This window comes from Mastomys coucha, unplaced genomic scaffold, assembly GCF_008632895.1.
Source record: "Mastomys coucha isolate ucsf_1 unplaced genomic scaffold, UCSF_Mcou_1 pScaffold8, whole genome shotgun sequence".
Classification (NCBI taxonomy): domain Eukaryota; kingdom Metazoa; phylum Chordata; class Mammalia; order Rodentia; family Muridae; genus Mastomys; species Mastomys coucha.
In genome coordinates, this window is record NW_022196914.1 from 54,422,241 (window position 1) to 54,445,656 (window position 23,416).

Below are 23,416 nucleotides of genomic sequence, written 5' to 3' on the forward strand. Positions count from 1 at the left end.
TGTGTGTGTGTGTGTGTGTGTGTGTGTGTGTGTGTGTGTGTGTCACCGCTGTGGATCCAACCCAGGCTTTCATGCATGCTAGACAAATGCTCTACTCCTGAGCTGCTTCCAATCTCCTGCTTGCTTCACATGGGAGTAAGGCAGGATATGTGTCAGATTTTTTTTTTCTAAGCCAATAAAGTAAGGAGCCTAGGTAAGGTTTCCAGCTAAGCCAACTTGAGAAAACAAGGTGTTTCTTATCACCCTGTGTCACCTTCCAGCTCTGTCCAGTGCCTTTTCCTGCAGTGCCGGTTGTTGGTTGGGCCCAGGGAAATCCCCTGCTAAAAATAGCTCCTTTGCCCTTCCTGAATGGAGTTAGCGCTTGCCTGCCGGGGAAGATGAATGTCTGCTTCTGTTATCTATAACCATGCATGTGCACATGAGCACCCTTGGGCACACCCACATGCACACCTTCTTAACTGTAGTGTTCTCTTCTAACTCCTCCAGTTTTCACACCATTCTTTTCACTCCTTCCCCTGGCCCCCCCACTCAGTAATGACTTGGTACAGCTCTTTAGAAGTCTGTCATCTGAACAAATCACTCAAGTTAGAGGCTGAGTCCTATTGACAGGCAACCCCATTAATGCAGCACCCCCTCTGTGGACATTTACTTTTCTGGTTCTGTGTGTTTTACTACACGCTCGTTAAGAACTATTCCTGTGTGAAGGTGGGCCTCAGAGCTTTAAGGGTTCCTGTGTACCCAGAGAGCCACGCCAGCCCAGTGCTCATGGAGAGAGCTCAGTGTGGGGCTATGAGAAGCCTCCACGGGATTTAAGAGCAGGTATCTGCTCACCTGCCCTTGCTCTGTGAGAAGACACCCAGTCATGCCTGGAGACAGATGTGGCCTTGCCTATAGCATGCATGCGCCACACTCGAAGCCCCAGCAGAGCCACTGTGACTGAAGGTACCCTTGTGCTTGAAAGAGAAAAGACACGCCCTGGTCTGAGTGGATTTTAAAACAAAGAATCTAAGGTTGTGTCCCTGTTGTGACAACCAAACAGATGTGGTTTCTATAGGAAGTTTGACTGCCCAGGATCAATTCTAAGTCAAAGATCTAGAGAGGGGTCATGGTCTCATTGTGCCAGAGACTGACCCCAAACACAGGTCTGCAAAGCCCAAGAATGTCCTAGCCCTGGGCAGCTTCCCACCTCTGGCCCTTTGTCACATGGTCTGTCTGTAGAGCCAGCCCTGGAATCTGTGCCGTCCAGCAGCCAGGACAGACTCCAGCCAAAGGATCTCTTTCCCCAGCTGGAAGTGAGGTGGGGTACTGAGCCAAATTCCTCACCTCATGGGTGTGCAATCAAAGAGCCCTGGAGGGGCCCCAAACAGACTTCGCAGGTACTCTGACATGGGACAAGGCCTAAGGGTGGGGAGTTTCTAGTTTACAGCGAACCAGACAAGGCCTGCTCATGTGACCAGAAGGAGTAAGCCTAAGTAAGAAAAGAATGAATTTGTCATCACAAGGAAAGAAGGAAGCCCTGGGGTTCCAACCAGCCCAGAAACCAGCAGCAGCAGCAGCAGCAGCAGCACCAACCACACCCACCACCAGCACCAGCACCAGCACCACCAACACCAACAACCACACCCACCACCACCAGCAGCAGCAGCACCACCACCACCACCAACAACAACCACACCCACTACCTCCATCACCACCAGCAGCACCAACCACACCCACCACCACCACCGCCGGCCCCAGGAGACTTACCCACTCTTGAAGATGCCAGTTCTTCCCGCCTGAGTATTCACCGTCAGATTAGGTCCTCTCCCTCCTCCTCATATAGCTCTTGATATTATGGGACTCCACACCAGCCACCCATTATCCATGCAGCCACTTCTCAGGTGACAGGTCTTGCTGCATTCCAAAGGCTTAGACTCTGGCCCTGTCAATACTTGGCTTTTGGGACTCCCTACCCCAACTCCACCTCAGAATTCCTTTCGGATCCCTGCAAGGTCTTGCGTGCCCTTCACTTATCCCACATGTGTAAGGCAGCCATCGTCACCCTTGCTTTACAAGGGAGGAGACTGAGACCCGGGCAGGAGACAGGACTTTCCCACGGGCTTACAGCTAGTGACCACAGCCTGGGGACTCAGATGTGTATCCTCAGTCTCCAGGGTCAACACTGAACCCACACTTGTATAACTGTGAGGAGGTAGAGCCAGCCAGGGCAGGAACTCTGCTCAGTCTTCCTTTGAAGCAGGGTTCCTTCTCCCTCAGCAGGGCTGCAAGTAACATGGATCTTAAAGAAATGTTTACTGATCTGAGACTCCTGGCCCTTCCTCTCTTACAGTGGGAAGGAAGAAGAGGAAGGAGCTCATGGAAGCAGGAGGCCCGGTGGGCCGCTGCTGTGGTGGCCAGCCTCTCCCTGGCCTGCTCCTGTGGAGTACTTCATGCTGCTCTAGAGTTAGTTCGGAAGAGATATCTCAGTTGGGAGCATGCTCACCTCGAAAGTAGGATGACCTGAGTTCAATTCCCAGAACTCACCGAAGAATGGGAAGCACACGGGGCATGTTTGTAGTTCCAGCTCAGAGAGGCAGAGACAGGAGGATCCCGGGGCCTAACCTAATTGGTGAGCTCCAGGTCACTGAGAAAGTACAAAAAGTTAATGCTGTGCACGATTGCATTGCAGTAGTAGATTCACCTTTCACAGCTACTGAAGTATTAGAAGCCATTCCTGAGAAGTGTTTGCTATGCTTTGAATCTGAAGTGTCCCTCCCAAATGTGCACTTGAATGCTTAGGTCCTGGCTTTGGCAGGTCCTGGCTGTTGGCACTGTTTGGAAAGGTTTGAGGGAACTTTAAGAGACTTGGGGTGTGCCTTTGAAGGTTTTACTTGGACCCCACTTTCTGTCTTTCTCTGTTCCTGTCTACCCTGAAGTGAAGTCCCCCCAACACCCCTACTTTCCCTCTCTCCTGCTGCCAAGATGGCCTGTCTAAGCACATGGACCAAGAGACCATGATCTGAACCTTCCAAAACCCTGAGCCAAAATGAATCCTTCCTCTTTAAGGTGCGGTACTCAGGTATTAGGTCACCGTGATCCAATAGTCACTAATACAGAGCTTAACACGAGGGGTTGAGCTCATGTGTATGCAAGCTTACACCAGCTCATATGTATCATTTCCATGTTCTTGTTAAATTACAACCAATATGCTTTTTTTTTTCTTTTTAAAGTTCTAACCAGCAGTTGCCGGAGCAAAGAGAACACCCGGCTCCTTACAAGCCTTCCTTCCGTTAGGTCACTCTCATCCTTCCATCTCTGTCTCACAGTTTGCCGCTCTAGCACATGAATTCCACATAATATCTAACCACAGAACCACAGGCCATTGGCTTGTGGGTCAGTAGCTGGACTGGGCTGCTGAGTCAGCTGGCTGTAGGCTGGATGACTGGGCTCAGCACCCTGCATCCTGCCTGGGCATGTTTCTTATAAGGGTAGAGAGATCATGCCAGACATCCTTTGATCCGTCCCGGTGCTATGGTAACATTTCAGTAGAAGTGCGGAGTCACATGGCCAAGGCCAGATTCCAGAGTTAGGAGGGTGGACCTCTTCTTCATAAGAGAAACTTGGGTGCCATGGCCAAGACTGTTGGGTGCAGGAGCAATGTAATGCGACTCTCATCTGGCTCCAGCCAGTGCTGGCCACACTCTATGAGCAAAGAAACTCCCTGAACAGCAACTTCAGAATAGTGACAGCTTACCACCCACAAAGCTAGATCTTCACCCCCCATAAAAGGTCACCAGAAAGATCTCTGTGGAGTGTTTACAACAAAGCATGTGGACCCTGAGTTGGTTTCTGTCTGTTTAGTTTTGTGGGGCCAGTGCTAGAAGATAATTGTCCCCCATGTCTTCATGTCTTACCAGGCATTAACTGTCATGTGTTCCTAAATATAATTTCAAGTGTTTGTACCATTCCCATTGACACTGGGGAGCTTTTTCCATAACAGTGCCTTCTGCCAAGAGCAGCTATCATCAGACTTCTAAAGATGTCAGTGTCTGCCTTGTACAGAGGACTTCCCTCTGCCTGCCAAGGGATGTAGCACTCCAGTGGCACCTATTTGTCCTGGATAAGATACTTGCTCAACCGTCCCTGCATATCTGAGCATTCTGACCATGTTGGCTATACTAAGCCAGTGCAATTCAAATGCTTCCGCCTTAACTGGAGTACATTATTTCTTAATGTAATCTCAACTTGTATCCCAGTTTTATAACGGTTTTGAAAAAAAGAAAACATATGATAGAGACTAGATTAGTGGCTGGCAGTGGACAGGAATGCTCTGTGTGTTGGAGGATGGTAAAGGGGAGGGTGGGAGTGAGCGCAGCCGCAGAGAGTCAGGGGACAGGAGTCCCTCAGAGGTAACTGAGCAGCTTTCCATCCGGCCTGTGGTGGGGATTACACAGATCTGTTGTGAGGCTAAACTAGCACAGAATGAAACTTAGGTCCATATAAGTTGTCCTATATGTAGTCCATAATATAGACAAATAGTTCATCGATGTTGATAGCAGCTTTATTGATAATTACCAAAACTTGGGAATGACCAAGTAACATTCAGCTGGTGAACATTTCCTATTTCACAATAAGACATGAGGTTTTCAAACATAAGATGACATGGGGGAAGCTCAAACATATTGTTAAGTAAGACTGGTGTATGTGAAAAGCTACGCACCTTAAGGTTCTGTTACAGATCAGCATCTGTCCAAAATCTGTGAGAGCAAAAGTGCTTTGGCTTTTCAATGCTTTAAATGTTGGAACATCTGTATATTCTCCATAAAGAACCTTGGGAGGAAGTTCCAGTCTAGAGGCTGTTCAGTTGTATTTTATTTACCCCCCTATGCAGAGCCTGAAGGTGATTACACAAAACACATTTCTGCTTCTGTGTTTTAACTGCCAGAGGTCACGTGAGGTCAGGGGTACATTTTCCCCTTGCATCAGTGGTGCATTTAAAAGGTCTGAATCTTGGAGCACTTAGACTTTTCAGACTAAGGGTGCTCAGCCTGAATTTGTCGTCAGGCTCAGAGAGTTCAGGTACTCACTCAAAACCTCCAGCTGATGAGCAACGGAGCTGGGCACACACCATCCTACAGGATTACAGTTTTTGTTCTTTTTCTTTAAAACTACTATAACATCTTGTGTCGTCTTTCAAAAGGAAGGGAGAAAATCTAATTTGCCTATTTACTTTCTTATCCAGTTTTTAGAAAACTCATTCAATCTTGCTCTATATAGAAAATAAACATTTAATAATTTGATTGGATATGATTACATCTATTAATTAATATTGAAAATACGGTCTTAAAAGATTTCTGTGAAATTGCTCTCTGCTTCATGGATTGCTTTGTAGGGCTGTGGATAGAGCCCAGGCTCACATACATACTAAGCAAGCACTTTGCTGCCAAGCCATATCCTTAGCCTGTCACTTAATAGATTGCAAGACATTTCTCTCTGCTCTCTACACTGGACAATGGTTAGTCTTTTCCTCAGCCTGAAGAACAGTGAGCATCACTAACCCTAAAGTCCCAGATGAGACCTTTCAAGTGGTAACTTCATGCAATAAACAAACAAACAAACAAACAAGCAGTCCTTGGATTAGAGATGCTTACTTAATCAAAGCTATGCAAATATCCACAAAAATTTTTAAAAGATAGAAATATGAAACACTTTTTTGTCTCAAGAATTTGAAATGAAAGATCTACGGGTATAAATAACATCACACAAAGAGCTTTCTCACACATGCACCTCACTTCACAATTGCACAACAGGATCTGTGGATCACATTCCCAGAGTGAGCTTCCTGGAACGTATGTCCATGATGTGGTTAAAATCCAAGTAGTACTTTCCCAAGACATTTTCCAGAAAATTAAAGGACTCAAGCTACCATCGACAACCAACAGAACAGTCGCCATTTCCCTAGAGGCTCCACCCCCCTCTGCCCATCCCAGGATCTAACTATTAGGTGAAAACAACTTAGTTCTTATCATAGTTCTCATGGATAAAGCTGGTCATGAATTACTGGTCTTTCATCTTGGTTGGTTTTAATTGTAAACTTGACACAACCAAGAATCACCTGGGAAGGGAGTCTAGAGGGATTGTCTGGATTAAGTTGACTTGTGGGCATATCTATGGGGGATAATCTTAATTAGTGGGAAGATTCATGGGCAGTGAGTACCACTCCTATGCAGGGGCAAGCTGGACTGAATAATTGCAGACAGAGGAGGGGGAGCTCTAGAGCATGCATTAATTCCATGTTCTCTATTCTTGAGTGTGGAAGGAATGTAACTTGCTGCTCCAATGGTGCCTTGGTTCCCTCAAAAGGGAGGGCTGTAACATGGAGTCCTAAAACAGATATATCCTTTTCACTTAAGCTGCTTTTCTCTAATCACAGACACAGGAACAAAGCCAGACCCAGTCTTCATTCGTTAAAGGATTGCTTCTTCTGCATCAAGTAAGCACTGTCCCTTTACTCAGCTCCCTTGGTAGGACGCAGTTCTTAAGACTTTACTTGTGCAAAGGGCTCCTGTGCAGAAATAGCTTTGCATTCCTACAATCAAGGTTGTCGGTCTTGAGCCTTATACAAAATAACCATACTTCTAGACAACGACTACTACAAAATTACCCCTTGAAATCTCCAGTCTTCTTGTGACTATATAGTTCTTCCCAGGTCTTCAACTATCTAGAATTTATTCTTATTTGGATGACTATCCAATTGTCCCAATATCAGTTTTTAAAATGAGTCATGTACCCCAGTGCTTTGAAATACCCACTGGTTCTATTTGTATACATGTCTGGACAAATTTGATTGTACTAAAGGGCTTTTGGGTCTGTTTCCTTAAACTCTATGGCTGCTCCTATGACCCCTCATTAGATTCTGATAATGTATTTTATCATGTGAGACTGCCTGCTCCTTCATCTCTCTCGTTTTTGAAGGCATTAGGGGGTATTTGCTCTTTTCTACACCCCTATGACATTGGGGTTAAGCCTCCCATAGGGTCTCCAGCGTTGCTCAAGACTTCTCCCTGGGCCCATTTCTCCAGGTCAGATTCTCTAAGGCCTTGCTTGAACAGTTAACAAGGCAAGCAGAATGTGAGGCCTCCTTCCCCATTTCCCAGGATCGGTGTCTTCCTGCAGCTTCTACTAATAGGGTTTCTGACCCTCGTGAGCCAAGCAAGGAGTTTAAAATACCTTCTCTGATTCAAGTTCTCCGCATAAGGTCTGAGGTTTGGTGTTTTTCTCCAACTAATGTCAAATAGCAAGCCTGTAATTTTCCTAAATTTAAGAGTATTTTCCCCTGGCTTCCTGGCTGGCCCAGACTTGTGAAAATATTCTCAATTTCAACTTCACTTCCTCTGACATTGTGCAAGACAGTTAGTGGCACAGCCTCAGACCATTAAGTGTTTCTGACAGTCTCACTTGGACTTGCCAATTTCTCCTTCGATTCCTTCTCCTTTTTATAAAGACAAATTAGAAAGCAATTGCTCCGTGACCTTTGGCTCTGTTATTTCTTTTGCTTTGTGTTACCCAGGCTTATTTCCCCATCTATCACTCTTCTGTATTGATTTTGGATGGTTACGGTGTTTGCCTCTGCCCTTTGCAGAGAATCATTGGTTTCAAAACAATCTGGAAATGTCGGTAGCATTTTGACACATACCCAATCTCAGTGTGGCTATTGAAGGCATGAGACCAGCCTTGAGATAGGTTTACCATCTCAGTCTGTAACTGTGAAAATAAAGACTGCTGACAGCTGTTGGCAAAGACCTTCAGAGTTGTCATCTGTCTACTCATGACAATAAGAGCCAAGAGTGACCTGTCAAATGTCCCGCCGAACCACTGAGACATATGTTTGGCTTCATGGTCACCAAATGCTAGGGTATGGTGTCATGGGAAGAGAAGCTTGTGGCAAAGCCAGGAGGCCCAAATGTACTTCAATAGGGATGGGTGGAATTCCTCCTCAGTTTCTGGAGAGAGGCATGAATAAGCCATGAAGAAGAAATGATAGAATACAGACCATTCTACATGGTTCCTGAATGACAAGGGCTAGTGCGGACAGTGAAGGTTATCTCACTCTTTGCCTTTCTCAATTATTCCCTGTTTTTTTTTCCTCAGAGTAGACCTACAAGAAATTAGGTGGCCAAAGGACAACAGTAGAAAAGAATAATGGGGAACATGTAAGCTATCTGCTAGCTGGGCGAGTAGATACTGAACAGTTGAAGGCTGAGCTAAGCAGATTCAGTCCCAGAGATTACATCATGAAGAAGTTCACAGGGAAGCCTTTGTCTAGGTGTCTCAGGTGCTAGCTGAAGACTCACCTGGAGCCTTCCATGTTTGTGGGTTCAACCTTTCTAAGACCATAGCCTCCAGCAGCTCTGCTAGTGGAGGAATAGGGAGGAGATGTTCCTCCATGGGGGGCACTCACAAACTTATGAGCAACAGCCCGTGGGGTTCCCAGTAAAGGGAATATACTAAACTGAGAAGTAGAACTGGGATGAGAGGTAGCTTACTCAGTAAAGTGGCTGCCAGGCAAGCATGAGGAGCTAAGTTCAAATCTCCAGGCAAGACAGCATACATTTGCAACACGGTAGTAGGGGTCAGGAGGCAGAGGTAGGCAAATCCCTTTGTCAGTGAGGTATAGGTTTAGTGAGAGACCTTGCCTCAAAAAATAAGGTAGAGAGTGATCAAGGAAGAAACCTGATACTGACTTCTGATCTGTACACACACACACACACACACACACACACACACACACAGAAAGTGACTGCCCTTTAACTCAACAGTTACCAGAGAGAGAATTCATGTGGAAATGTGGTTTCATTTACCTGGGGAGTACGATGACACCCTCTTCCATACCATCCCCCCAGAAAGCACCTGTGTGTTCAACGAGGGCGTATTTGGCAAAATGTAATAAAACAGGTGGCTAGTGAGAGCCAGAATGATGAGTCACAGGTCTGTAAGCTGACTCACAACTGGGTGAGACTGTCCTCCCGGGAGGAGGGGACAATGTCTCATGGACACCCATTCTATGCCAGGCTGAACTGATATCCAGGGCTCGTGTCTTCCAGGCTGTATGGGAGAGGCTAGTTAGCTTTGTTTTGCTACCAATCAACATTTTAAAGTCACCTTACCTTTAACTTTTATCTCCTGTGCTATGCTCACACTGGTGGGTCACTGTGTCCTGGGATAGCCCTCTAGACTTGTCTGGTGCTGTGGTCCTGTCTCCTCCTGCTCTTCTGGACTGGGAGATGGGAGCTGAAGAGCAATCCCTCTGCTGAGATGGACTACACCAGGCTGCCTGTATCACACTCCCTGACACTGTCCCCTCCATCTCCCTGCTACAGAGTGACTCGTGGTCACTCCTGGCAGAGTGTTTGGAATCCCATTTGTAGGATTTTATCTCATCTTATTCAAATGAAAGAGCACAGAAATGTGGCATCCTGGGGATGACCTTGGGTTAGGAAAAAAACAGGCTTCTCTAAATTAATGAAGGGCAGCTATGAAAATCTTACTGAGAATGGATAACCACAATAGAGTAGTTTTTAGCAACAAAAATTAACTACAGTTACATGAAATAAAATGGAAAACCTTAGACGCACGTTAAGTGAAAAAGATCAATCCGAGAATCTATGCATGTGTTTAATTATTTGGGAAAGATTAGGTCCAATAAATGAACTACACAGATAGATATTTTAGCAATATGAATTTAATGCTGTGTCTACCTCAGCTTCCTGTGTGACTCCTACAACAAATGATCACAAACCTGGTGGTTCAAAACAAAATGTGACTACTCTCTCTCAGTTCGAGAGGCTAGCAGGTAAAAATTATGGTGGCGTGCTTTCTTTAGAGATCTTGAGTATTTCTTGCTTCTTCTTGGCCTCCACCCTCTGTGGTCCCCTTGGCCTCCTCCCTCTGTGGTCCCCTTGGCCACCTCCCTCTGTGGTCCCCTTGGCCACCTCCCTCTGTGGTCCCCTTGGCCACCTTCCTCTGTGGTCCCCTTGGCCTCCTCCCTCTGTGGCCCCCTTGGCCTCCTCTCTCTGTGGCCTCCCTTGTCTTCCTTCCATGTCACATATCCCTCCACTTCAGTTTACTAAGGCACTTATAATTCACTTGGGGCCCAAACAGATAATCAGGCCTGGTTTTCTCAACTTGACACCCTCACCTCAGTCCCACCTGCCATGTTTGTTATATAAGGTCACATCCACATGGTCAGGCTGTTCGGCATCACCCTCACAATCCCCCCTCCCGACATGAGGGGCTTGTTTCTTCTGAGAATCTCCCCCTGAAGCCTTGCACCTTTTCTTGGGAATTCCCTCCCAGTCTGCTGTGTTCATGGAACTTTCTGGCTCATTCATCGTGCCTTACCGGGAGGCTGGCATCTAATCTTTCTATCACATTCTGTTCCTACACACAGGAGTGAAGCCTGCTTCTCCTCCGATTGTGACCTGCTGGAACTTTCCTCTGCATCTTGCATCTAAATCTCTGTCCAAGCCTGCCAGGCTGCCTGTTGTCACCAAATCCACCCTGGGCAGCATTTTAACATACTGTGTGGGAAAAGCTGGGCAGGAAAGGAGGTGTGGGAGGGAAGGGGAGAGAAGAGGAGAGAGAGGAGGAGAAGGGAGGAGAGAAGAGAGAAAAGTAGAGAAGAGAGGACAGGAGGGGAAGAGGAGTGGGGAGAGGAGAGGAGAGGAGACAAGGGAAGGGGAGGGGAGAGGGGGAGAGGGGAAGAGAAGGGAGGAACTTTCCACTGGGACTTGATGTGTTTCTTCTTTGTCTTTTATTATTATATTTAGACATTTTGAATTCATTCTGTTTCTCTCCTTTCTCCCCTCTCCTCTCTTCTCCTCCCCTCCTCTCCCCTCTCCACCCCTGCCTTCCCCTTCCCTCCCCTCCTGTCTCCCCTCCTCTCCTCAACTCTCCCTCTCTTCCTCTCTCCCCTTTCCTCCCATACTTCCTCTTGGACCCTCTTCTTTTCTTTCTTTCCAATAAAATGAATTCTAGCCAGAATCAATATCATTTCTTGGTGGTGGTGGTGGTGGGTGTCATTAATTAACTTATTGACTTTGCATTCTGGTAGCAGGCTCTTCTCTTCCTAGTCCCACCTTCACAAATCCCTCCTGAATTGCTCCTTCCCCTTCTCCTCAGAGAAAGGGAACCCCCCACTTGGGTACCACCTCTCCCACTGAGGCCCAACCAAGCAACCCAGCTAGGGGAAGGGCATCCAATAAGAGACAACCAAGTCAGAGACAGCTCCATCTCCAGTTATTAGAGGACTCACATGAAGACCAAGCTGTGCATCTGCTACAAATGTGTAGGGGGCCTAGGTCCAGCCGCTGCATGGTTAGTGGTTCAGTCTTGGTGAACCTAATAGCATTTCTTGAACTGACCAGGAAATCCCAGGTTTAATAAAACATTCAGTAGTGGACTTCCAAGCCAGGGCCTCCAGTGGCAGAACATTCAGAATCCTGGCTTCTGGGTAGAGGAAGCTTACAGCCCCAAATCCTCTTAGGGCATGGTTCCTGCGGGACTAAGACCCGTTTCAGACTCTGAGCACTTGTCCCTCCCACTGTTCTGCCTACAGAATTTCTTCCTACTGGGAACCAATATCTGCAGATCAGGTTTTTACTTCCTCCACGTTCTTCTCTCTGTAAACCGTATCTCCGTGTCTGGGGACAGCATTCCTCCACCTGACACTTCCACCATGCACCTCAGAAACAGGAATAGAGCCCCTTCAGGCTTCTGCTGTTCATTAAACTTTCACCTCTGTGACTTCTGATTTTGGATATTCCCTCTTGACTTTCTAGCTTACCATGGAGTGGGAATTTTTACCTTTGACTACCTCGCCGAATCCAGGAACTTTTTGAAAAAAGAAATTAATTTGATGTATATTTATACAATTTTATATTAGGCCAGCCAAGAGGTATGATATGATTATATTTCCACTTTTCTACAACTTTCTGTTCTGTCTGCAGTTATTATCTGCCCCACTGTTTTCTTAGCTTTATTTGTACTCACCCCTGTGCTTTTCTAGACGGTCCCCTAGCCCTGGACCATTTACCTTGGAACCGGTTCTCACATGCTGGAGCCTACCAGATTATCTCCTTGGTTTTGTTTTTAAGCCTGGATGTTGTCTTCTGGCTTCTCTTAGGGATGAACGGCCCTTATTTGAGGGTTTTTCTTTCCATCTTCCCTGTTACACCCTGGGCAGTTGCATTCTTTGAGAAAGATTAAGGTAAGAGTCTCAAGACTTTCATATCTCTGAAGTACAAAGGGTAGAGTGAGATTGTGCTGGGAGAGAGGAGTGCTCCAGTGCTGCAAACCTGACAAAGAATCTGATGACCCAGGGGGGGGGAATATCGGGCAAACATTATCCCTTTGAGGACCCAGGATGGGAAGAAAGAATCTACACCTTGCTCAATGTTTGACTAGGGGCCACTCTAAGAAGCACTGAGGCCAGCTACAAAGGAGGGCCAGCTTGAGGCAATGGGTTGATGACACTGTTTTCAGTTGGCCCATGGTTATTTAAATGAACCTGAGCAGTGTCTTATTTTTAAATGGATGGATCTGAGTTTCTGAACTGGATGTCTTTGTTTTTGTGGTAGATGCACACTTTGTGATGTGTATTCTCATGGAAGACATGTGGAGTATACATTCCTGAGGCCTTAATTCTCCAAAGCTGCCCTCACTCCAGCTTCCTCCTGGACAGTTGAGTTAGGTATAGAGAACTTCAGCTCCCTCTAACATAGTCTTATTGCTGGGGTTTACTGAATAGCCAGCCTAGCCTGGGGAGCCCCAGTTCCAAGGTTGATAGCCTCAAAGGGAACTCAAGGTTAACCTCTGGTCTCTATGCACATCACCCTCATGTACATGAACATCAAGATAGAGGGGGGGGAGAGAGACCTCATCCATTCCTATTAAACACTTACTAGTTCTGCCTGAGGCTGGGCTTCATGATTTAATCACTTTGCGCTAGGCCCCACTCCATGATGATCCTAGTACATGAATTTTTGTGTGACAAACTATGCTCAAACTATGTTGTGCATATGTGTATGATGTATGTGTGTATACATGTGTGTATGTGTATGTTATATGTATATGTGTGTGCATGTGTATGTATGTGTGTATGTATGTATGTAAGTGTGTTTGAGTATGTCTGTAGGTGGGTGTATATGTACATGTATGAATTAATGAGTGCCAGTGTATATGTTTATATGTGTATGTATGTATGTGTGTATGCATGTGTGTATGCATGTGTGTATGTGTGTGCATATGTGTGTAGGTGTGTGCATTTGTGCACATGCATGCAACTGTGTATGTTATGTATATGTGTGTGTATATTTGTATGTGTGTATATGTGTGTGAGTATGTATGTGTGTATATGTGTATGTGCATCAGTGTGTTTGTGTGTGACTTTGTGAGTGTTTATGTGTAGTGTGTATGCATGAATGTATATATATGTGTGTGTGTGTGTGTGTGTGTGTGTGTGCATGTGTGTGCATGTGTGTGGGGTATGTGTGAGTATGTGGAGGGTTATGTGCTTGAGTTTATTTTGTTTGCATTTTTCCACTGGCTTTTTAGAGACAAAAGATGTAAATGCATTTAATGGAGCATGTTTGGTTGAAGCCCTGACACAAGTTTCTGATGGTCTTATAGGGAGATAGTAGCATTTTCTTTTTGGCTTTATCCCAATCCCTGTGACTCTTTGGGCATCCTTGTGACATGTCTAGAGCAAACAAGTCTCAGTGTCCCACAGTGCTCTGCTGGTGTCGCTTTCTTCACCGTTCCCAATGCAACAGAGTGTTCTCCATGCATGAGTATGTCCGTGAAAACTGTTTGGTTATTTCCTTTGCATCTTGTATGCATTTTTCATAACTTCATTCTGTGATTCATATTCCAAGCTTTGACATTAAGGGTAGAATATGGCACACAGTGTATAATGTCATAGCTTCCCAGCAGAAAGCTGGATCCTAAGCTCTCAAGCGTTTACACTCTGGGGCTGAGGGTTGGCTGCCTAGAGAGAGAATGTTTTCACTGAGAATAAAAGAACCATCTTCCATAAGTGCGGAGTGCTGCCACCTCCTGAGTACAGCAAGATGCCCGGGGAGAAAGGACCTTGAATGTCCATCCACCCATCCCCAGGGCACTGAGAGCCCCGACTCTCACCATCCCCCACAGAGGGTGAGCTGGGCTTGCTAACCCTTGGGAACAAAAGCCGCCTTCCCCTTGTCCTGTCCTGTAGCTTATTGAACACTGACAATGGCTCACTCTCTGCTAAAGCCTTACGGCCATGGTGACAGTCCTCATCAACACAGTCCAGGAAGCCTTGTGCTCATCTGCAGTGGAGGAAGCTCAGAGAGCACCACGCCTTGCCAAAGCCCTCTGGCCAGTGGAGTGCAGGGCCGGCAGGTGGGTGATATTTGCTCTGGGTACGACTCCTCCTTCTTCCTCTGTTTATTCTCATGCCCATCTCATTACCCATACCTCCCTTCTATAAACCACACCCGTTAAGGCCATTTCTGTCCTCTGGGAACATGGAGGAAAAAGTCAGACATCTTTTCCACGTGATCACTTTTCAACTATTTCAAGATATTTATCTGATGTTCTTTCTAGCCTAAGCTAAAGCTTTCTTGGAGGAAAAATACTAAATATGGATTATCTGTTTCAGGAGCATTGGGCACAACCTCCTCTGGTTTCTAAGCTCGCCTCCTATTTAGACAACCTTCTAGAAGGGCATGCAGGAAGCTGAGGCAGGAACCTGCTGTGGGGATTTGCAGTGACCCTACCCTCTAATCCAACACTGCCCCTCTTTGACCTTCACCAAGTACAGCCAGTCCATCACCCCAGTGCTCATGGGATTCCATCAGGAGGAGGCCTACCTAGCTGCATGTCAGGACACAACAATTGCCAATAGAAATTGTTTTTCAGGGTTGTTGTTTTGTTTTGTTTTGTTTTTTGACAGGGTATCCCTATGAAGCTCAGGCTGGTTCTAGATCACCCAGCCTTCCCCTCTCTGCCTCTCTAGTGCTGGACTTACAGGTGGACACCACCACCCCCAGCCAAGGAAAGGAGATTTAAATAAATTTTGTTGAAGCAACTTCAAATCATGGATTGCCTTAAAGACAATGTCATATACATCTTACGAGACAGCCAGTTCCTCAGTGTCAAGGGGCTCTGGTTTGTTTTTTTGTTTGTTTGTTTGTTTTTTACTATGGCTTGAATCTTCCTGGATGCGACTCCCAGGAGAGTTTATATAAACTACCGAGTCCTGAACCCCATCAAGGCCTTTCCTACTAAGTCAGAATATCCAAGGAGGGAGAGCGGTCTTCCATGAGCCTAAAGAGTCATACCATCACCTGTTTGGCAAGCACCACTTTGAGGAGCCCCTTGCCTGAAGTTCCGATCTCTAACGGGTGTTATCTTTTGAGGTTTGGTTTGGTTTGGTTTGGTTTGGTTTGGTTTGGTTTGGTTTGGTTTGGTTTTTTGACGAGGCCTTATGATGAAGTTTAGGCTGCCCCTAGATTACCTAATCCTGCTCTCTCTACACCTCCAGTACTAGAGGTGTGTACCACCCCCCACACACACACACACACCTCAACTCCTCCAACCTCCTACTCCCTAAGGAAAGGAAAGAGGAGGAAGACCTAGTGAAGATCAATCACAGGTGGCTGTGTGTTTATGGGTCATGCGGTCCAGATACACAATCAAAGACTATCCTGGGGGTTTCTGTGAGGGTGTTTAGAATGAGGCTAACATTTAGACTGGTGAACCATCTAAGGCAGGTAGCCCTTCATCATTCAAGGGCACAGTCTTATCAGTTAGTCAGAAGCCAGAGAAGAATGAAACTATTGCCCTCCCCTCAGCAAGAGTGAGTTCTGCCTCCAGCCTTTGACCTTGAGCCTGCTACTGGTCAGGGTAGAGGTCTTGCCTTTCTTACTTCAGGTAGCAAAGAGACTCTATGTTGGCAGTTCTCAGCTCGGTCAAGACCCCTTTGAAGGTCTAATAATCTCTTCACAAGGATCACCTATGATTCACAATGGTAGCAAAATCACAGTTATGAAGTAGCAACAAAAATAATTTTATGGTTGAGGATCACCACAACACAAGTTCATTAAAGCAAGATTAGGAAGATGAAGAGCCACCATCTTGGAGCTACTTTCTCATTCTGGTGTCTGATTGCTGTTCAGAGATCTGGTTTTGAGTCAACAATGTCACAGAGGGGAGTGGGTAGAACGAGAGAAGTGGAGAGAGTCGGTAGTCACCTGCTGAGGGGAAAGAGAAGTGCAAGGAGAAATGTCGCCTTATGAATCAACAAAAGGACAAAGACAACCTGGTCCTAACTTCTTGGTGTCAGTAGCCCAGAAGGAAATACTCTTGGGCTAGAGAAATGGCTCAGCCATTGAAGGCTAGGCTCACAACCAAAAGTACAGGAAATGCTCCTGACAAGCAGGAGGGGCAAGGACTAAGAAGGGGTCTCTTCTCTCCTCCCTTCCTCTCTCCTTCCTCCCCTTCTCTTCCTTTTTCCTTCCCTTCCATTCTTTTTTCTCTGATAGAAATTGAACTTGGGGCCTTGCTCGAGCTGAACAGATATTCCATGACAATGCTATCAGCGGCCTCCCAGGACCTGTTTATAAGCTCTGATTTACACATGCTAGATCTCCGTTTTGTCTTTGGTTTCTCAGGATAGGATCTCTCACACTTGTAGCCCAGGCTGCTCTTAAACTTGTGGCAATCCTTCTGCTGCAGCCTCCTGAGGGTTTTGATTATGGTCAGGAGCCACTGCACCTGACTGATCATTTGCCCTTGGAAGTGACATGTATGGGGTTAGAGGGATGGTTCAACAGGTAAGAATAGGGTATATTACTCTAGCAGAGAACCTGAGTTCAGTCCCCAGCATTTAGCAGTAACTCCAGCTCCAGAGAGTCTGATGCCCTCATCTGTTACCAGAGTCTTCATACTCCACTTATAAACACATACATACACATGACTTAAAATATTTTTAACAGATAAAATCAAATGTGCATGTTTAAATCTATATTCTTGCAAAGCCACTCCAATAATTAAGATGAAGACAGTCTCCGCTGCCTTTAAGCTCCTGCTTTCATCAGTTCTCCTTCACTACAGCTCTAGCCTCAGGCCTGCTTTCTGATGGCTCCGTGAGGTTTTTCAGTCCCCCAGTGGTCCATTAAGTGGACTCTCACTGAGTGCAGCTTTGTGTATGTGGTGTCTTTTCTTCAGGGCAGCTCGTTTGAGGTTCACCTACCCTGGTTTGCTTGGATTGGTGGTTTTCTTCCTTGTTACTGAGCATCAGTGTGTGTTGTGGTATGAATGGATCAGCCAATCTGTTCACCATTTAGTCAGTTGGGCTATTTTCCCCTAGGAGGACATTGTGAACAAAGGTGCAATGCATAGTTCCACTCAGGCTTTGGCATGGACATGTCTTTCTATTTCTCTTGTGTAAATATTCGGGGGGGTTGTTATGGCATATGATAAGCATATAGGGGCTGGTGACCACCTTTGTGAGAAATTGGCCAGTTGTTTTTCTAAGTGGCCAGGCCATTTTATATTTATATCAGCAACACATCACTGATGAGTTCTTCTAGAAAAAAAAATAGTCCATTGTGGAGAGATTCTACAACTGTTCTTATTTTGTGCTCCTGGCACAAATACAGGATTGGCTTTGTGTAAAGCACAACGTTTAAGTTCTGGGAGCCGGATGATGGCACATGTCTGCAATTTTGGCACTTAGGAATGCTGAGGCAGGAGGATCACAAGTTTTAGACCTCCATCAGCTGAATAGAAGGTCCCTTTCTCACAAGAGGGATGGCGTGAAGAGGGGAGAAGAGGAGGAGAAATGGGGAAAAAGAATAAGACTAAGTCTGGAACCAGAAGTCAGGCTGAGCTGAGTCTATTTCTGGAGTCAGCAAACTTGCTCCCACAGCTTCGGGTGGGTTGTATATTTTGCCAAGCCCCCCCTGCACCTGTCTCATATATAAAATAGAGGTGATAACAGAACCTCTCTTTTTAGGACCACCACAGGGATCCAAGGAGACCAAACACATGAAGCATTTAAAATAGCACCTGGTACATAACTGGTGGTCAGCGTGAGTCACTCCTGTTACTTCCTTTCATTAGAATGGCATTCCTGGCAACATCAGAGTTTGTATGAGAACATAAACCATAGACTCTACATTTTTAAGTATCATGTGTGTGTGTGTGTGTGTGTGTGTGTGTGTGTGTGGGTGGGTGTATGCACGCGTGTGCATGTGTGACATGAGTACAGACACCCAAAGAAGCCAGGAGAAGCCAATGGATCTTTTGGTGCTGGAGTTGAAGGTGATGGTGGGCCACCTGGATGTAGGGACCCAAACTCAAGCACTCCGAATGGCTGAGCTAAATCTTCCAAGATTGAGTCTTGACAAAAGATGGCCCTAGCTCACCTAGAACTTGCCCTGTAGACTAAGCCAGTCTCAAATTCAGAGTAATCCTCCTGCCTCTGCTTCTCGGGTGCCGGGATTACAGATGTATGCCCTCAAGTTGGCTGGACTCTACTTCGTGAAGATAATGATTTGAAAATTGAGAATGCCACAGAGGACGAAAGGATGCTTATCATAGCAAGAAGGTGTCTGTAGTTATTTAAATGAACGAGCATAAGGTTGCCTTAAATCCTCTCCAAACTGCCTGGCCTGTATCCTAACTTGTAAAACAAATAATTGCATCCTGTCTCTCCCACAGAGGTCAAAACTGAGCATATAAGGCACAATACTATACAAATCCTCATCGCCAGTAAAAAGTTTAACGACGTCTTTCCTTATGAGTTAGTTAGAAGTTTTAAGAGCTTGCTTCCTGTAATGATGGCTGGAAAAAAATAATCTGATAACAGGAACAAGTTGCAATTTTTCTATGAAAATAAAAGCTGTAAGAAATGGACTCTGCTTGTGTGTGGTTTGTCTTGTCCAAAATCAATGATTAAACTATGAAGTTTCCTCTTACCCCATTATGTGATAGTGAAAAGTAATGCTTTTAAGAGGAGATTAGGGCTCTGCCCTCACGGATGGACTGATCCATCCTTGTGATTAATGAACTCATGAGCTGATAGGTTATCTTCATCGAGGATCTACCCTAAAAGTCAATTTGGCTAGGTCTCTTCTACACTTCCACTGTCATCCTAGGGAGCCCTGTTCTGCCTCAGGACCCAGCAGCAGGAAGGCCGCTGTGATCTACTACAGCCCTCTAAGCTAGGACCAGAACCACGAGCCTCAATCCTCCTCTCTCCTTTCCTATTTATCCAGTCTGCCCTATTGTGTTATTACCAACAGGAAACAGGTGACAGACACCGTGAAGACTGAGCCACACATGGGTCTCAGGCCAGTGCGAAGGGAACGCACGGCACTGTGTTCCATATGTGACAGAGCTTCACACGCTGAGTCTGACACAGTAGTTCAGTGGCTCAGAAGAGTGGCTCATCCAAACATCTGTGTTTAGTTGCCCAGATGACACAGTTTCAACATACCACTTGGAACTCCTCTGCCCCCCTCTGCTCTCTTCCCCTCCCCTCTTCTTCTCTCTTCCCTTCCCCTTATCCCCCTTTCCCCCCAGACTGCTGGGAAGCAAATCCAGGGTCTTGAGCAGGTCTCCACAGACCTGCTGTCCCAACCCTTGAAGTTCCTTTTGAGACCCTCATAATTACATTTTAAGAAGATGTTTTGGCCATACCAGGAAAGGCTTAATAGAAATGTAAATTATTTAACCTCCACCAGAGCCATGTGGGAGAACAAAATATGAAATCTAAAGTTATATTTGGGAACAGAGAGAGTATGTGGACTTGAAATGGAAAAGATTTAATTGTGCCATCCATAATGTATGAGCAATGCCAGGCAGTCGGCCTCAGCATCTAAGTCATGTCCTCCTTCTCGGGACCTGGCATGCCAGCATGTGGTCCAACTGAAGTCTACTTCATCCACCAAGGAAAGGGGAGGCAAGGAAAGGGCCTTTTGACACAGCTGTCCCCCAACTTACCCCACCGATGTAGATTTCCAAGATACTTAGCATGCCTCAAGTAAGACATCACTTTTCTACTGGACAGAGACTAAGTATTTGTTATAAATTAATTCTAAGACCTAGAAGTAAAGGGGCCAAAGCCATGTTTTTCATTTGCTGATGATCTGTGCATTCATTCATTTTCCCGTGTATATTTAGCATAGACATCCTGATAGTTACTGTGTGATTGAAATTACCACATATGGATGCACATATAGAGCTCCCATCTCAACAGGATACAGCCTAGGATGACACCATGGAGAACATTTGTAGTGTGCCACTCCAGGATGTCCACTTTCACAAGCACAGCTACATGTGACTTCCATTTCCATATAGAGCCATGTGTTTATAGGTTATATACTTGATGCATATAGAATGTAATTAAAATAATAGGTGTTTAAAAAAGTAGAACCGAGAAGATCAAGCTGTGGCATAAACCCTAACCAAACATTCATGTAACCCCAGTGTAAAAGTGTTGCTTAGAACTGGGCTGGATCTCAGTGGAGCCTCTACTTAGAAAGAGCAAGAGGCTAGGACAGGTAACCAGGACTGCACAGCAAAACAAAACAGAGGTCGAGCAGACAGTTCTTCTCACATGCTGTCCTAGATCAAGAGACTGGAGCCACTATGACAATTTAATGGCTTCAAGAGGATAACTCATCCTTCTCTTGGTAATGACAGGTATACATGTACATATTTAATCTTAAATATACATATCATATACATATGGTGTATATGATATATCATAAATATACATATAGTTCTTAAACATATACCCAAATAGATATGTATACATATCCTGTATATATTATATGTAGGGTAAATATATCTATAATGGATGAATATATACTATATGATATATGTGTGTATATGTATATATGTGTACATAAACATGTATACATATATCCAGGTATAAATAAATATGTATAAAGAAACCAATCCCAGAATGATAAAATACCTTACCCAACCAATGTTTTATCACATGTATGGAACAGGGGGAAAATAATTGAAATTCAGATCCTATAGCAACCCAAGGTTGCTGACACACAAAAACTATATACCTCACAGAACTTAGACATAGTAATTCTTGAGTAGTCTATTCTTGAGATCTCTGACCTCAAGGAAAATGTCTGGAATAATCTACTGTCCTCCTAGGAAATCTGCCTCCAGTGAGGCATGTGCCCTAGATGGCACGACCTTTCTCAACAATTGGACAGTTATGTGATATTTAGATTTCTTAATGCCTTGAGTTCATACGAAGGCCTTTAAGTTTGTGACTAGATGTTCTCTTCAGAAATTGCTCTGTTCTCCATACATCTAAAACATCTTTCAAAACTTCAGCATCTCTGGATGCCAGCTATACCTTACCCTTCCACACCTGCAGATTTCATAATATTTTGTATTAGCATCCTCCTTAGTTGAGGGTGTTTCATTTCTGGGTCTGTCACCGTCTATCCTCATCAGCCAGCCTTTGGACTGCAGGAGCTGACCCTGCGCAGCTCGAAGGGGAGAGAAAGGCTCAACCATTCTTCTGCACTCTCCCACAGTCTGCCTTGTGCTGGACTGATCTCCACTACCCCAGCCTAAAGGACAAGCTCAGCCACCACACTCTCCTTCCCTCCCTTCCTCACTCCCTCTCTTCATCTCTTCTTCCTTCCTTCTCCCTCCCCAACCTCTCTCTCTTTCTCCTCAAGAGAGACTCCATGCCTTATAGACTCCAGGTTCCTTCTGGCACTTCAGTATCTCCTAGAGAAGAGGCCATAATTCCTCCTACTTTTCTGTTGAGGTATAACACTTGCAGCTTAGGGAACCATTCTGTTAAGGAGACAATTTTAAGCAGAATCAAGTGACAGTTGAACAGAATGAAGAACTCTGACCAAAGCCCTGCGGATGGAAAGCGGTGTGGGCACAGAAGACCCAAAGATTCCTGACCCAACCACAGACCAAAGATCAAGGCTGACAGGAGTTTGGTTGAAGTATCCACAATTAATTGGTTTTCCTGGGACATGCTCATGCAAGTGATCAGAAACACTTTAAACATGTGACATCATCAAGCCCACCCCTTCTAGAAAGAGGTGTTTTCACTGACATAAGCCTCGTGTTACCCCTGTGCTCTTCCTGTGGCAAAGGCTGTGACTGATCATGGGGACTATTAATGCCAGCCTACAAGGAGAGCAATACCCACTGAGCTTTCTGGCTATGGTTTAGAGAAAGAATCTCAAGCTTTTTTATGGAACTAGGCAGGAAAGAGTGATATGATCACATATTCATGGCTGTGCCTCTAGGGAACAAACAGAAATCCATTTGGCCCAACAGAGATGTGCATAACTGTCCCCATGCACAATCAGATAATCCCCCCAAATGCCTTTCTCCTGCTCTAACTCAATTCGGATAACTGCGTTTGTCTGTGAGAAGCCCTCAGAGAAAACATCCAGGCCAAATGATCTCATGCTTGGATTTTGCAAAACAATATGTGCACAAGAGCAGAATTTCTATCATCCACCATGTCCCATTCCCACACCCAGCCCTGGTATGTTCTTCCATGGCGTGGTTTCTTTGCCACAACTGAGTCACTTCCTAGGCCTGCATCCAGGGCAGCCTGCAGACCCCTGGCCACCACTTAGTCCACATAAGAAAGCAGTTCTGTTCTATTTCTAGGAACAGAGTTTCAAATTTATTTTATACTTATCTCACCCATTTTGCTACCCCAGATGCTTTTTTTTAGAAGAAGCTGTGAGTATGAACAAAAGTGATGTGTGTCTTCCCTCAAAATAATTTAAATTTTCTACTGCACCCAACTGAGAGCAAATGAAATCAAAGGCAAAAATAACTGAAAACCCCTTGGAGACACTGGACTAGTCTTGGGGAAAATTCTTGAGCTCCATATACTGCCCTGGGTAATTAACTGTCTTTGCATTTCTGGTGTACAATCAGGGTTCTCTAGGGGACCAGAACTTATACAACACACACACACACACACACACACACACACATACACACACACACACATATACATGAAGGATTTATTACAGGTTGTGGTCTAGCTAGTCCAACAATGGTTGTCTACAAATAAAAGGTCCAAGATGCTGGATGTCTCAGCCGATTTTCAGTATAAGCCTGAATCCCAGAGTAGGCTTTAACACTGGTGAAGGCTTGCCGGCCAAAGTGAGGGCAAGCAGGTGAAGAGACCCTCTCCCATGTCCTTTCTACAGGGTGCCAGCAGAGGATGTGCCCAGATTAAAAGTGGGTGTTCCCACCTCAAGTGATCTGAATTAAGGGTAGATCTTCACCCCTCAAAAATTTAGATTAGAAGTGGGTCTTCCCACATCAAATGATTTAATTAAGGAAAAAAAAAAAAAAACTG